Source organism: Nycticebus coucang, chromosome 7 (genome assembly GCF_027406575.1).
Source record: "Nycticebus coucang isolate mNycCou1 chromosome 7, mNycCou1.pri, whole genome shotgun sequence".
Taxonomy (NCBI): Eukaryota; Metazoa; Chordata; class Mammalia; order Primates; family Lorisidae; genus Nycticebus; species Nycticebus coucang.
Window position 1 is genome coordinate 131596416 of NC_069786.1, and position 13773 is coordinate 131610188.

General features: G+C 51.6%; 1 protein-coding gene across 1 annotated transcript in view; it reads left to right on the forward strand.

The window, feature by feature from the left end:
• The first annotated feature begins 1011 nt into the window (after window positions 1-1011).
• SH3BP4 (SH3 domain binding protein 4) overlaps window positions 1012-13773 on the forward strand; it is an 85169-nt gene continuing 72407 nt past the window's right edge. Inside the window, exon 1 of the mRNA XM_053597848.1 lies at window positions 1012-1154. The gene's annotated coding sequence lies outside the window, so the exon portion shown is untranslated. The remainder of the gene's footprint in view (window positions 1155-13773) is intronic.

Below are 13773 nucleotides of genomic sequence, written 5' to 3' on the forward strand. Positions count from 1 at the left end.
GTCCTCAGGGGGGCCTTGGCACTAGCACCCTGGTCAGAGCCCAGGTCCTGGAGTCGCCTTGGTTCCAATCCTGGCTCTGCTCCCGCCCCCTGCTGTGGCAAATCAACCTTCTTTGCTTCTTTTTCTCGTATATGAAAGGCCTAAAGAGAGTAGCCAAATTTGGGATTTTTCGAGGATTAAGCATGTCAGACCATGGAAAGTGCTTGCCCCACAGTTAAGCGGTGCATTCGTTCACTGGCACTTACAGGGCGTCTACTACGTGCCAGGCTTGTCTGGAGGCTGGAGACCCGGGGTGCCAGGTCAAAGTTTCCCTAAGTGATTCCAACCCGGTGCATGCAGCTTGCATCTTGCTTAGCAGAAGCTCGCCTCCCTTTGTGATTTTCTGCGTGACTGCCTTTGTCTTGTTCCTACTTTTTAACTTCTGCGCTCGCCTCGCAAGCGAGTAGGAAGAAGCAGTCTCGGGAGAAGGCGCGGCCGTCCGCGTCCAGCCAACGCCTCCCGCCGGCGGAGACGCCCTAGGGGCCTCGCTGGGTTCCCGCAGAAGCGGGGGGAGCATGGGCGTGCGGGCCACAGGAGCGCGCCCTGCACCCGGATTCGCTCGGTACCGCGGATCAAGAGCCGCGCCACACGGGGAAGCCAGAATTCCGCTAGCCGGGCGGGCACCGGGAGGAGGAAGAGCGGGAAGAAGTAGAGGCGCCGGGACCGGATCCCCGCCGGGCGGGGAGAGGCTGCCCGGGCCCCCGCCCGTCAGGCCGCCCTGCCCAGGCCCCGCCCCGCCCCGCCACTCCGGGCCGGCCCCGCCCCTCCCCCGCGCGGGGTCCACCCTGCGCCGGAGCCCGCGCCCCCGCCTGCCGCGCCTCCCGCGCCTCCCGCGGCCTCCGCTTGGGGCCCGCCCCCGCCGTCAGGCCCCGCCCCGCCGCCAGGCCCCGCCCCGCGTGGGACCGCCCCTCTGCCGGCGAGGCGGGGGCCGCGCGGTCCCGGCACTCTCGGCGGTCCCGGACCCTCGCTGCTGCTGCTGCTGCTGCCGCCGCCGCCACCGCTTCCGCCGCCACCGCCGCGGTGATTCCCGCGGAGCCGCGCGCGCCCCCGGCTGGGCCGAGCTGCCGGACGACGAGCAGAGCCGCGGGAGCCGGCGGGGACGCCATGCGAGCCAGGTAAGCAGGCGGCGTCGTGACCCGAGCCCTTACGGGCCCCCAGCCCCGTAGCCTCGCTCGGTCGCTCGTTCCCCTGCCGCCCGAGTTCGGGGCTGCGGGTGTGCCTGGCGCCGCTGGCGCGGGGTGGTTTCCGGGGAGCCTCGCGCGCTCCTCGCCGCTCCCCCTGGCGTGCGGGTCTCCCCAGGACTGGCGGGCGGGGGCCGGGTTCTGGGCGCCGGGTTCTCTGCTCTCGGAGCCCTGGGCGTGCGCTCCGGCCGAGCACCCCGCTCCCTGCGGGCGGTGCTGTGGTGGCTCCCAAGGCGACCAGGCGCCTCCTCTAGGAATGAATGGGGGTCGCGCTCCGCCCGTGGGGTCCGTAGGGGCACCCCCCTCGCGCGGCTCTGGGGAGGAGGGAAGGGCGCGCGGTTCCCAGTTAAACTTGTTGGTGACAATGCATATTTCAACTTCTTCAAAGATCCCTCGTTTAAGGATGGAATTGAAAAGTCCGGTTTCTTGTTCGGTAGTCGGGTGCCCCAGCTGCCGCGAGGTGACAGCAACGGCGGCCGGCGGGTGGGGACGGGCACGGCGCTCTCTCCGAAGCCGGCTCTGCGGTGCCGCGGACGTCTGATCGGCCCGGCGTTGGGTCCCGCAGCTCCTGGCCCGGGGCTGGACATGCAGCGGGGGACGGGCGGGCGCTGGCCTTCCCGGTGCTGGGCGCCTGGACGGGCCGCGCGGGAGGAGTCGCGGGAGCGCCGCTGGGCGCTCGGAGTGGGAGAGGATTGTGGAACCTCACTGAGCAGGGAGGTTTGGAAAGGATTGTACTGGATTTTACTCGTGTTCGTTCTTAGCAAGTTAGTGCGGCAGACTGGTACTATATTGTTTATCAGCAGTAATAATAAAGTTAGCATAACTTTTGTTATAATTACAAAAACAATATATGCTCAGAGCCAAAGTGTGGAAATAAAGAGAATATAAACAGCAAACCAGAAACCATGCCTCACCCCACGTTTCCTTCCAGCCTGTCCTAGTCATGCAGATTCAGTCTTTAAGTTAGAACTGGAGCCATTCTTGCCCAAACGGGAGCAGTTCCTTTATGCAGCCCTTAATCCTCCCCTAGCCCCAAAGTTTGGGTTTTTGCCCTGGCTCCCTGTGCAGTTCCCTTCCCCATGGGCTGGGGTTCTGCCTGACGTCTGTGGCCCAGATGGGTTGATGAGAGAGGCCGGGAGCCTTTGCTCCTTGTGTGGTTTGGTTGCCTGCCTTGTAAACACAAAGGTAATGATTCTCAATCTGCTTCCCAGGCCACCATAAAAATTAATGGGTGGTTTGCAGAGCGTTTGGACATCCGTGTGTGGACAGCAGCTGTACTTTAAGGTGCTGGGGAGCATTTTGCCAGTCCATATTACTGTGGTCATCTAGGATAACAGGCCACCTCTCACCTGGTTATACTGCCTAGGAAACAGATTCCAAGAGTGGACAGTGGAGCTTGGAGGTGACTATTCCTGGTTGTCTGTTCTTAATGGAGACTGGTCCAGGCCAAATTCCTCAAAGTGGGGAGCTTGGAGGAGGCCAGCATTCTGAAACCCCTTTTCCCCACCTCTGCTTTCTGCTGATGGGCAGGTGGCCAAAAGCAAGGGGGCACTAATGTTAGGGCAGCTCTGCGTTGTACGTTGCCTGAGGTCTGTGGGTCTGTGGAATGCTGAGGCTGTGCTGCTCTGGGAGGGAACAGTTAGTTCTGGGAGGACACTTAAAGAGAACAAAACCTGGCTTCCTAGGGGTTTGTTTTATGGCTCACTTGTTTATTAAATGAACAATGACCAGCTGTAGAAAAGCCTGAGAAGCTTTAATTTTTTTTTTTCCTGTTGTCCCAAGAGTCAGGCACTACACTTCAGTGACCTTATAAAACAATTAACAGGGACCCATGCCATCTGTCAATTCCTGGTACCAAAAGCACAAGCGAGGAGAGGTGCCACACAGGTTGTCTTTTGTCCCCGAATAGCCCCTCCCCAAGCAACCTGGGTTGGAAGATCCTTGCTCTAATTGGTTTCCTGGGCTCTGCCAGTTGTCATTTGATAGTTTCATTTTTTAGTTGTCGCTCCCACCGATACTTTGGCCTCACTGAAGTCTAGCTGCAGATAGTGGTGGTTCAGATGGGGAGGAGGGCATTTGGAAGGACCAGGAATGTGGGATAGATAAATTGCTAAGCAAGTGTCCTTAACCCGGTGCTTTGTGTGTTCCTAGGCTGTGCTCTTGGTTTTCCAGGTGGAGGGAGGAAGGGGGAGGATTTTCTGGATTTTTCTCCTTTGGTTTTGTTTGCTTAACCCGCAGCCTGGAATTATTTCCCTTGGGGCTGTTTGAATACGCTTTCTTCTTATTCTAATGCTGGTCTCTAGTATGATAATAAGATATGCAAACAGTGAAGGTGGGTTTATGCCCTGGGATCCTGAGAGGTGCTCCTGGTTTTAAGTCCTTGGATCCTGGCCTGTTAAAGAGCCCTTGGTGTCCCTGAAATTTGCAACAGGTGTGTGTGCTTTCTCTTCCTGGGGACTTCTTACTGGAGCCCTTGACCCGAACGAGGCTGGGAGCCATTGAGTACAGCCCTGTTGACCTCACCCTGGCTCTGGGCAAATTCCCCTAGCACCTTGTTGGAGGTGCCAACCTTGTTTTGACTATGTGGAAGCTGCTGTTTTGCAAGTGGCTGGCCGGGTGGGGTTCCCTTAGCTTTGTTATTTTCAAATTGGACACCTGAATTGGGCTGTGCTGTGATTTTTTTTTTTTTCCCTGAGAATTGAAGTCAGGCCCCTGGGACGTTTCCCAATGCCCTTGGAGATGGGCACCAGGGCTGCTTTCCCCGAAGTGTCTGCCTGTCAACCAGGAATTGGGAAAGGTCCCTGGTGAGGAGGGAGCCTCCGGCATCTTCTGTTTATACTCAGCTTTTAGGGAGCAGGGCTGGGTCTCTGGGCTCCCTTGCTATTTACACAATAGAAGCCCCACATTCGGCCACCTCCCACTACGGATGAGTGACAGGAAAATAGTTCACCAAGGGCCAGAACTCCCAGGGAACAATCCAGCTATTTTATTCCACGTTCTCCAGGAAACCCAAACCAGCTACTCAGTGGGCCCCTGGGACATCTGTGTGTTAACATAACTCAGCACCTAAGGCCCTCAAGTGGCAGTTGGGCTCTAAGTGGAAGGGGTGGCAACGATCCTCAAAAGACAAAGGAATGCAGAAAGTGTCTTAGAAATAAGGGGTGTATGTGCTGTGTTTTAGGGAGCGAAGGGTGAAATCCCATATAGCACACCACAGCTGTCCCATCTGCCAGGTAAACTGTGCCTCCTTAAATCATCAGCCAGCATGTGGATTTGAGGGAGGAGAATGGGGACTGAGTTTTTCTAGTTAAAGTGGAGATTTGGGGTACTTTGATGGGGGTAAAAATATGTATCATCATTCCACTACCCATGTGCATAGATTTTTTGAACCCCCAAAACTACAAGGGGGTTCATTTTATAGGCAAGCTACAAGAATACAAGTAATTCCGCCAACTTAATAGTTTAATGAGTGCTTGAGTTTGGATTTGAACCTGGATCTGTCCAGAGCTCTTAATCACATCTCCTAGTGTGCTGAAATTAAAGGAACAAGCAGCTCTTGGTCACACATTTTGGGAGCATTAACACAGGCATGAAAATAGCAGGGTGCCAGCCTCGCTTACACAATATAAAATAACTTGTACTCTGAAGGTGATGAAATCTTTAAAACCTGTGAAAACTTCTCTGCCTAAATGTAAGGCAAGCAGTTAGCACCTTGGATCCTGAGGCCACTCACCCTGTCTGCAGGGTAAAGCTTGATGTATTTGCAAGATTATGATTTTGGAGTTAGGATAACTCGAACAGAATCTGCCTGCCGTGAAGTCTGTCCTTGTCCCAAGAAAAGGGAACTGTGGGCAGATGAGGTCACTAGAATAGGAAGACTGTTAAATAAATCTAAGATAAGGGTTCCACCTTCCTTTTTACAATCAAATAAATGATTTACTAATGAGATTGTCCTTATTTGTTCAATAAAAGCTGTCTCTTGGGTATTCTGTTTGCTGAATCTTGTTAGCTCATTTCTTCTGAACAGATTGAAAAGAATACATTGTTTGAAAGGATTTTATGGTTCCCAGTTCTTATTAAATCTCCACCCACATCCTCAGAGCTGAGAAAACCCTGCCCCGATCTTTCTAGCCTCTCCAGTGTAGGAGTACCCCAAGCTTGTATTGTGCTGATAAACCTGCTCCCTGAGGATAAAGCAGAGCCTAGGTTGTAGCATTTGTTGATTGCTGTGGTGTAAATACTCCCATCATGCTACCGTTTGGGCTGGCAGCATTACTCAATACTTAATAATCTTTGCACGGATAAGAACTAGTTCCACATTGACACCAGTGACCCCCCCCCCCCCTTACAGAATGGATGAAATAGTTGCCTAGCTTCTGCCTGGGTTGTGTCTGTCTAGGTGGCTGTGGACATCATTGAGTAACCTAACTTGACCAGCTAGAATAGAGTGTGTCAGAACTCAGATTACACATTAAAATCATCTGGGAGCTTTAAAGAAAATAAAAATAGAAACATGCACTTTCTGGTGCACCCTTCAGTTGAATCAGAATCTCCTGAGTGTGGGGCCCAGGCCTCTGTAGGTTTTTAAAGCTCTCTGGGTGATTCTGATGTACGTCCAGGTTGGACACCACAGATACAGTGGTGTTTGTGTGTGAGCAGTGTTGGGAGGCACTTCGGGGCCGGCGTGGCAGAAGCTTTGAGGCCAAGAAGCTTCCACTATTCCCTTGCACAGCACGGGAATGTTTTGCACAGAAGGTTCTGAGAATGTGAGGGCTCCTGGGAAAGGCAGGCGGTGTCTCCCTTCTTTCAGATGGTGGTCCACTTAACCTTGTTTGGTTGGGTTGCTTCTGCTGGTCTAGAAAGGAGAAGGGTCTGCATGGAAGGAAGATGGGCTGGGACAAAGCCGGGCAGGTGGGTGAGTGTGATGAACTGCCCTCCAATGTTCAAGCCGAGGGCAGGAATCCAGAAGGGCATCCTGGGACCACTCACAGGAAGAAAAGAGAAAGCCCTCCTGCTCAAGGACCATGTCTGAGGACTCTGTAAGTCCTTGTACTTGAGTGTGCACATAAGCCGATTATTTTTTTCTCCGTCATAATTAGCAGTAAAATTATTTTAAAACGTGAGAGCTTTCTTTGGAGGCGGGCAGCATGTGGGAGGGAGCATCACTCAACTTCAGAGCCAGTTGGGTTGGCCAGGGTGGGGTTGGGGAGCGTCAGGGGAGGGCTCTGGGGCAGGACTGAGGGAAGTGCTGGTCCTCAGCTCTCAGGGGGGCCTGCAGGGTCCCTCTGCTGGGCCTAAGAGGGGCCATTGGCCAGAGGGCAGGCTTGCTGCTTGTCCTTGGAGTTGGGCCACAACCTGAGTGTGAAGAGCTCACAGTGGGAGGCAAGAGAAGAGGGGCAGGATCAGGCTTCTGGGTCACCTATGATGGGGAGGAAGGCTGGGGGAGTGTGAAGGAGCAGCCGAGATGGGGGACCAGTGCTATTCCTGCCCTTGCCGAGAGCCACTGGTAAACTGAATAGTCCTGGGGAGCACATGCACAGACGCCCAAGAACTGGATGGAGGACTGGAGGCTTCTGGGTTTGGCTGATAAGAGCCATGTGATTTTTTTTTTTTTAATTGAGACAGAGTTTTCCTTTGTCACCCTCTGTAGAGCGCTGTAGCATTACAGCTCACAGCAACCTTAAACTCTTGGGCTCAAGCGATTCTCTTGCCTCTGCCTCCCTAGTAGCTGGGACTACAGGTGCCCACCACAATGCCCAGCTGTTTTTTGTTTGTTTGTTTGTTTGTTTAGCAGACACAGGCCAGGATCAAACTCACCAGGCCTGGAGCATGTGGCCAGCGCCCTAACCACTGAGCCCGAGTGCCTCCCAAGAGCCATGTGATTATAGCAGGGAAACTTCTAGAAGAAATAATACAGAGGAGGCTCCTGAGAAGCATGTTAGTAATAAGATTTGGGGCTGGCAGAGTGAGCTGGGCTGGGGCTCCGTGGGCAGGGAGGCCCAAGTGTTGGTTGCTGGCCACATGCTGGTTGCTGGCCACAGGGCTGGCAGGGGGACGGTGTGAATAGCCGACCTGCAGAGCAGCTGGTTAGGAGAACTTCCCCAGATGCCTTTCAGGTTGGACACCTGAAAGCTGGTGACAGCTTCTTCCCACCAGCCTTTGTGGGGGGGCTGCTGGGGGACCCACTTGTCCAGAGGCCGCAGTTATAGGACTCACTTGCCCTTCCAGGCTCTGTTGTACCGTGCTCAAACTCCCCTGACTTCCAGAGGCCAGGAGCTGGCCCTGTATTGCAGCTCTGCCCAAGGGTCCTCATGGGTCTGTTGTCCCACTCTCCAGGGTGCTATGGGGAGGGGGGACAGCTTGTGCTTTATTATCCCGCGTCCTCCACACACAGGAGGCCTCCAAGATGACGGCCCGTGAATTAGCAGAGGGGCAGGCCAAGGCGAAAACTTAGTTTAGGGTGGTGACTTCTCATAACATATAGTGACACCTCTAATGTTCTCTCCTTAGACATTAGGGCAGTTTAAAACCTACAACATGTGGCAGAAGTAATTTCTGGCTTTAAAAATCTGGCCTGTTTGATAGTCAGCTTACGTACAAATACTGTCCAGTGGACACCGCCATAGTTTGGTGCAGTTCAATTTCTAAATCAAAGAGGCTTACCTCACCTTTGTTTACCCATTTTACACTATTGCCCTTTGCAAAAGGATTTAAATTTTTAATAGATTTAGAATACAAAGAGGTAAATGGAAAAACCTGAAATGTGTGCGCATTTAAACATTTAAAAAATGACTCTCAGAATCCTAGTCTTGATGGACAAGTGACATCAAATATTTATTTGTGTCCTGTGTTTAAATCTAAATGGAAATAATACTTCTACCTTACATAACTCTCGTAGCTGGTGTGAACGGTGTGATGAATGAAAACAGTGTGGTTCTCAGTGGCTGTAATCTGGCCTCACTTTCTTCCTCCTGATTCCTGTCCCAAATGTCCCCTTGAAAAAGTTGAGTTTTTGTTTTTGTCTTGTGATTTCAGAAATCGAGATTTCAGATGCTTACAGTGAAGCGCTCTGCTCCCGTCTCCTACTGACAAGCTGGCTCTGGGCATTTCACCCTGACGGTGTGGGACTAGGAAGCTGACACAGTCCCATATTTTGGTCCCATTTCAGGCCCGTGTCAGAGGGTACTGACCCTGGGCGACATCCAGAGATCAGCTGCTGGCTAGTCATTAAAAATGGAGTCCTGGGGGTTTACTTAGTTCACATTTTTTTGCTCATGCATGTATTTTATTGGAACCACCTGTGGTTCAGAACTGTTTCATTAGGGGGACGCATGCCTGTTGTTTGGGGACACACTTGCATGCGCCCCACAGCCCTCTTTCGGTGCTCAGTTGTACTTTCTCACATGGGAATGTCTCCGGGTTTCAGATTGTCCCTGTGCTGGGGTTTTCTCTCTGTGGCAGGCACCGTGACTTTTCTGGAAGCAGCAGTTTCTTTGTGGTCAAATATGAAACAGCCTGATGGTCACGATGGAGAGCGATGGTGTGGGGGAGATCCTCAGTGAGAATGCAGTGACTGAGCGTCTGTCTATCACGATCCACCACGTTCTTCTAACACACTGTTTTTGTACCCAAGCCATTGTCAGGGGAACAATAGCTGAAATGACGTTTTCACAGCCTGCAATATGAGCAGTTGCTTTCTGTGGCGGCTTCTCCCACGGCTCTCTGGGCTCTCTGTTGGGACTGGTTTCGTTTTGGGGCTTCTCAGTGGGAAAGAGCACACCTGTCACCTGTCTGCCCCAGTCGCTGCCTTCCTTGACTTCCTGTTTTGACCTTGGGCAAATTGTTGGACTTCTCTGAGGTGTAGCTTTCTGACCTGTAAGGTGGAGATCCCAGAGCCTGCCTCCTGGAGCTGGGAGATTAAACATGAGCACAGAAAGGGCCCCTGGGGACTGGCTGTGTTGCTGTGCCCGTGGTGTTTGGGGCTGGACTTACCGGTGTGGTGTCTTCACCACTTAGGCCTCCTTTGAGCCCTGAGTGCATGTGCCGTAGTTTATTCTTAAATACTGAGAGAGTGGAGAGTCGTGATGTTCACGGTCTGAACTGAACGGAGTGGGGGGGTTTGATATTTTCAGGCGCTCACTCTGAAAGGCCAAGAGGAATGATGCCATCCTAGGTGTTGGAATAAGGTCCAGGGCCTGCTGTGCTGACTTTGCCCCATTCCTCAGGGCTGGGGGCAGGATAGGGGTGGGCGGAGGTGTGTGATGAGTCCCAGTCTGCACCCGTGGAGGCCAGTGTGGCTCTGGCTGGTAGTATGGGAGTAATAGGAAACAGCATGATTTGCGCAAAGTCCTTAGCAAGAATTTAGTGACAAAGCGTCGATCATGTTCTTGTAAAATATCGGGTATTGTACCTTTATTTGTACCCTGTGTCTTTATTTGCAAGAGGTCCTTACCTGCCCTTGGGGGAGGTAGGGAGTGAGAAGCATCTTTTGTTCGTAAGTACTTCATAGATAAATGGGACTAGTTCCTTGTGATTTTTCTTCTTTTTTAAAAAAGACCCTTTTTGCTTAACTTTTAAAAAATTATTCATTTAATTCCATGTTCATTTTGGAAACACTAGAAAAAGTTCACGTGGGTGGGATTCTCCCACTCAGGGTGACCAGTGCGCCCGTGTGTGTGTGTTTTCTAGATATCTACTAGGTGATCATAGAGCGTCCCAGCAAAACCAGGACGAAGCAGCAAGCACGGTGCGCCGGGCACATAGTGATTCTTCAATAAGTACTTCTCAAATACTATGTCTTCTTAAAAAAGCTTTTTATCTAAAATTGCTGGTACTTTTAGATCAATAACTACACATTTGCATTCTTACCTTTAATGTCTGGTTTTATAGATCCTCACCCTGTTCCCTTGTGTTCCCCGTTATTTTGAAGTTATAAACAGCACCGTGGTGAATACCTTTGGTGCATAGATCTTTCAATACACATGATGTTCCTCCTTGGAGTAACTCTTTCATTGTGTTTAAATCTGTAGAGGACTTCTGGTTATATTAATTGTTGGGTGAATGTATAATTACCTCTCAGAAAAGCTCCTCAAAAAGAACAACATTGGGAAGAGTTTGTAAGTCTGTTGTCTGCAACCTGCTGACCTTTCAGGTCAGCCTTCCTTGCTGCCACCTGTTTTGGGGGGATTGATTTCTATTTGTCCAGACCCTCAGGTGCTTTGCATTCTGTGCATTTTGGGTTCCACATCACCTGCATTCTTCAAATTCAGGCTGCACCGTACACACCAGCCTAACACACATCACCACCTGGGCCAAACAGGGTGTCCAGAACCCAGGAGGTCTTCAGAGCCCGCTCCCCTTAAAAGGGGGTGAACATTGCTTTCTGCGTGTTCCAGTTTGACAATTGTGACCTTCTCCAGGGTCTTGTCATCAAGGCGATTTGTGGGCCTGTGTCCCTGATTAGCTGTGATGGGATGGACTGCTGGGGGCTGGCACTCGGCAAAGCTCAGGCTGGGTTTTCAGGACCCAGGGTTCATAACGAGGAGAAAGTTCGTCATGCGGTCTGCTGACGGTGAGGCTGTAATTTTGATCTCCAGTTGCGGTCAGTGTCACAGGCCTTCTTCATTCTGCCAAGGGAGGAAAGCTAATTCCTGGGCAGAATGTTTTCTGGCCCTTCTCCTGAGTGTGGTTTTGCAAAGGGGCCTGGCCTCCTCTCTGCTCTTGGCACTGCAGTATTGTGAGTCATCCACCTAATAGTGACATGAGGCAGCACTTTGGGGGCCTTGTGAAACCCCAGCAGGGCAGGTGTGGGACTGGCTGGCATCCCTGAAGTGCTGGGTGCTGCCTGCTCCAGGCCCTGTTTGTGAGTTTGGGTATTTGTTCCAAGAGCCAGGCACTTAGGCACAGGACGGGGGGTAGGGGGCTGGGGGTTGGCGGATGAGGCAGATCTGAGAGCTGACCTCTGTAGCTCTCAGGGACCTTGTCCTGGTTGTCGTCCCCTTCTGCTTGTTAACTCTTGTTTAACTCGTTTGTTCTCTGACTCAAAACTGAGCCCCTCTGTGTGCCAGGTAGAGAGGATGGGGACGACCCCACCAGGGAGTTTTACAAGGGAGAATTCAGGGTTCACTAGGTTGTATGGAAGTTGAGGCAGGCTCCCCCAAGAATCTCCAGTGAGCAGAAGGACCTAAAGGAAAGAGCAAGTCAGGAGCTCTGTGGGCATCTGTGGGGATTTTGGGGGTGGCGGGGGTTAAGTTCTGGTCAGGGTGGCTTGATAAGTCCAAGCCATCAAAAGAGGGACACAGTGAAAATTGCCTGGGAGCACCTGAGAGGGAAGCCAGAGGCCAGTGGCGGGATTTGACGGGTCCTTCTGGGCTTCCATCAACTTTGAACTTATATCTAAGGGCACTGGGAAGACGCTCAGGTGTGTGAGCGAGATTTGCAAGGGGCCAGGAGGGTAACCTGTCAGGGGGGTGACTCATCCAGGAAGGTGACCCAGCACGCCACATCCCACCCTGGATGGGTCACCTTCCTCATGGCCTAGCACCTATGTGGCTGACCTGAGCTCCTACCTGGTGCCCCCATGACCCCACATGTGTGACATACATGTGGTGCTTCTCCCTCCAGGCCCATTGCAAAGTTCTTACAGAATCATCTCCTGATTAAAGGACTGTCCTGTACAGTTTTTAAAAGTTGCTTTTATTACCCAAAAGGACACTTCGGAAATGAAGCCAACAGTTGGATAATTAGAGGCATCCCAGCATTTTTATATCTCAGAAAGAAAAGGACTGGAAAAGTGGAGATTCTGCAATTGAAACTGCATCAGAGCAGCCCGCCCTGCACAGCTGAGCCCTCCACACTCCTTGGGACATGTCCATCCCGTGTTGGAGGTCAGCAGTCAGGATGTGCCCTGGCTTTAATTGTCTGTTTCTGAAATGCACCAGGCTGGGTGGTCAGTGCCCCTCTGATGACCACCTTCACTGCGCCCCACTGAACTGCTGAGAAGTTGCAGCTTACCGTCCATCCAGAGAGATTTCTGTTTAACCCACATTAACCCAGCTAATCCTGTCTCTACTACTGGGAAAACCTGAGTGCAACCTGCTGCTGTAATGGGAAAACCAGCTGTCCCCAGCGCACTCTGAGGATGCTGCTGTAACGGGAAAAACAGCTGTCCCCAGCACACTCTGAGGAAAGCCATAATTTTTTTCAAGGTTAAAAGGACATAGTGAAAAGGTGGAAAATGATGTCATAAGCTTCTGGCTGGGTGGGGGTGGGGTTGTCATTAGTGAAATAGTCTAGAAATTTGCTGCTTGCTAAATTGGGCGTTTGATCATTACTGTGGGAAGGAGAGGGGTTATTTTGATGAGCTGGGAAATGGGAACCTAGAGGTGATTCCCAGGCCGTGTCAGAGGCCTGGAACGGTGAGTAACACATTCAGGACAAAATGCCCATTTACTACTCAGAAGATGATTGTCAATTAGGCATTTGGGGAAAAACATGCCATGTGTAACTTTGAATATGCCGGGTTGTTTGTGGCTGTCCTATGACTTCAGATCATGCTGTTGGAAATTGCAAATAGGCAGCTTGGTAGAGCTTTGCAAATAGGGCCTGGAAAGGAATGTACTAAAATAACAGTCGTTGTTTGGGTTGAGAGTTGGCAGGTGAGGCTGTCTCTTGCCCACCCCAGCCCCGCCTCCCATTGTCTTTAGGGAAACAACAAACCGTAAATTTAAATACTTTAGGGGAGAAGAGGAGGAGGGGAAGGGCAGCTAGTGTTCCTAACGCCCACAGGCGGTCACTGTACTAGATTCTTCTCCTTCTTTAATCATCAGGAAAAGCCAGTAGGTTAAGTGGCGTTGTTCACATTTTATGATGATGAAACTAAAGCTGAGAGGATAATTGACGTGTCTGTGTATACAGCAGGTGTCTGGAATACAGGAAGGAGGTGGTCGTGTGTAGTACGGAGGTCTGTGGTACCCCGAGGGGCTTGTGGACAGAAGGTGCTGGCATGTTGGATTTAATTTTATGCTGAGTCTATTCGTCATTGGACATCTGAGGATGCCTGGGCCTTTGATACCATTTGACTCTCTTATCTTCCTCTGAATTATAAGGGTCCTCACAAACTTCAGAAATGGATACCAGGGCAAATAGTCCTCTTTCTCAAACTACCGTGAACACTGCCTGTCTGGCAGAGAATGTATAAAAGCTTTGCGTAATTAAACTAATGTAGTTGATGGCAGAAATTTTATAATGTGTGTAACCAGCTTTGCTCAGGGACTGTGTTTATGTGCTCTCTCTCTCCAGATTCTCGTTCAGCGGTTTGCATCACACGCATCTGTCCACCAGTAATGGTTACAGTGTCTCCAGCACTTTGCCTGGAAACTCTCCCTCCTGTCCATGCACAGGAGGGGAGGGACTCTTACTGTCTCTGTTTAACAGATTGGGAAACTGAGGCATTGCTGAGTGGAAGAGACTTGTCTGAGCCAAAAAGTGCCGACAAGGATGTCAGTCCAGGCAGCCTTAACCGTTCCTCTGTCCTGCCCCACACCAGGTGCAG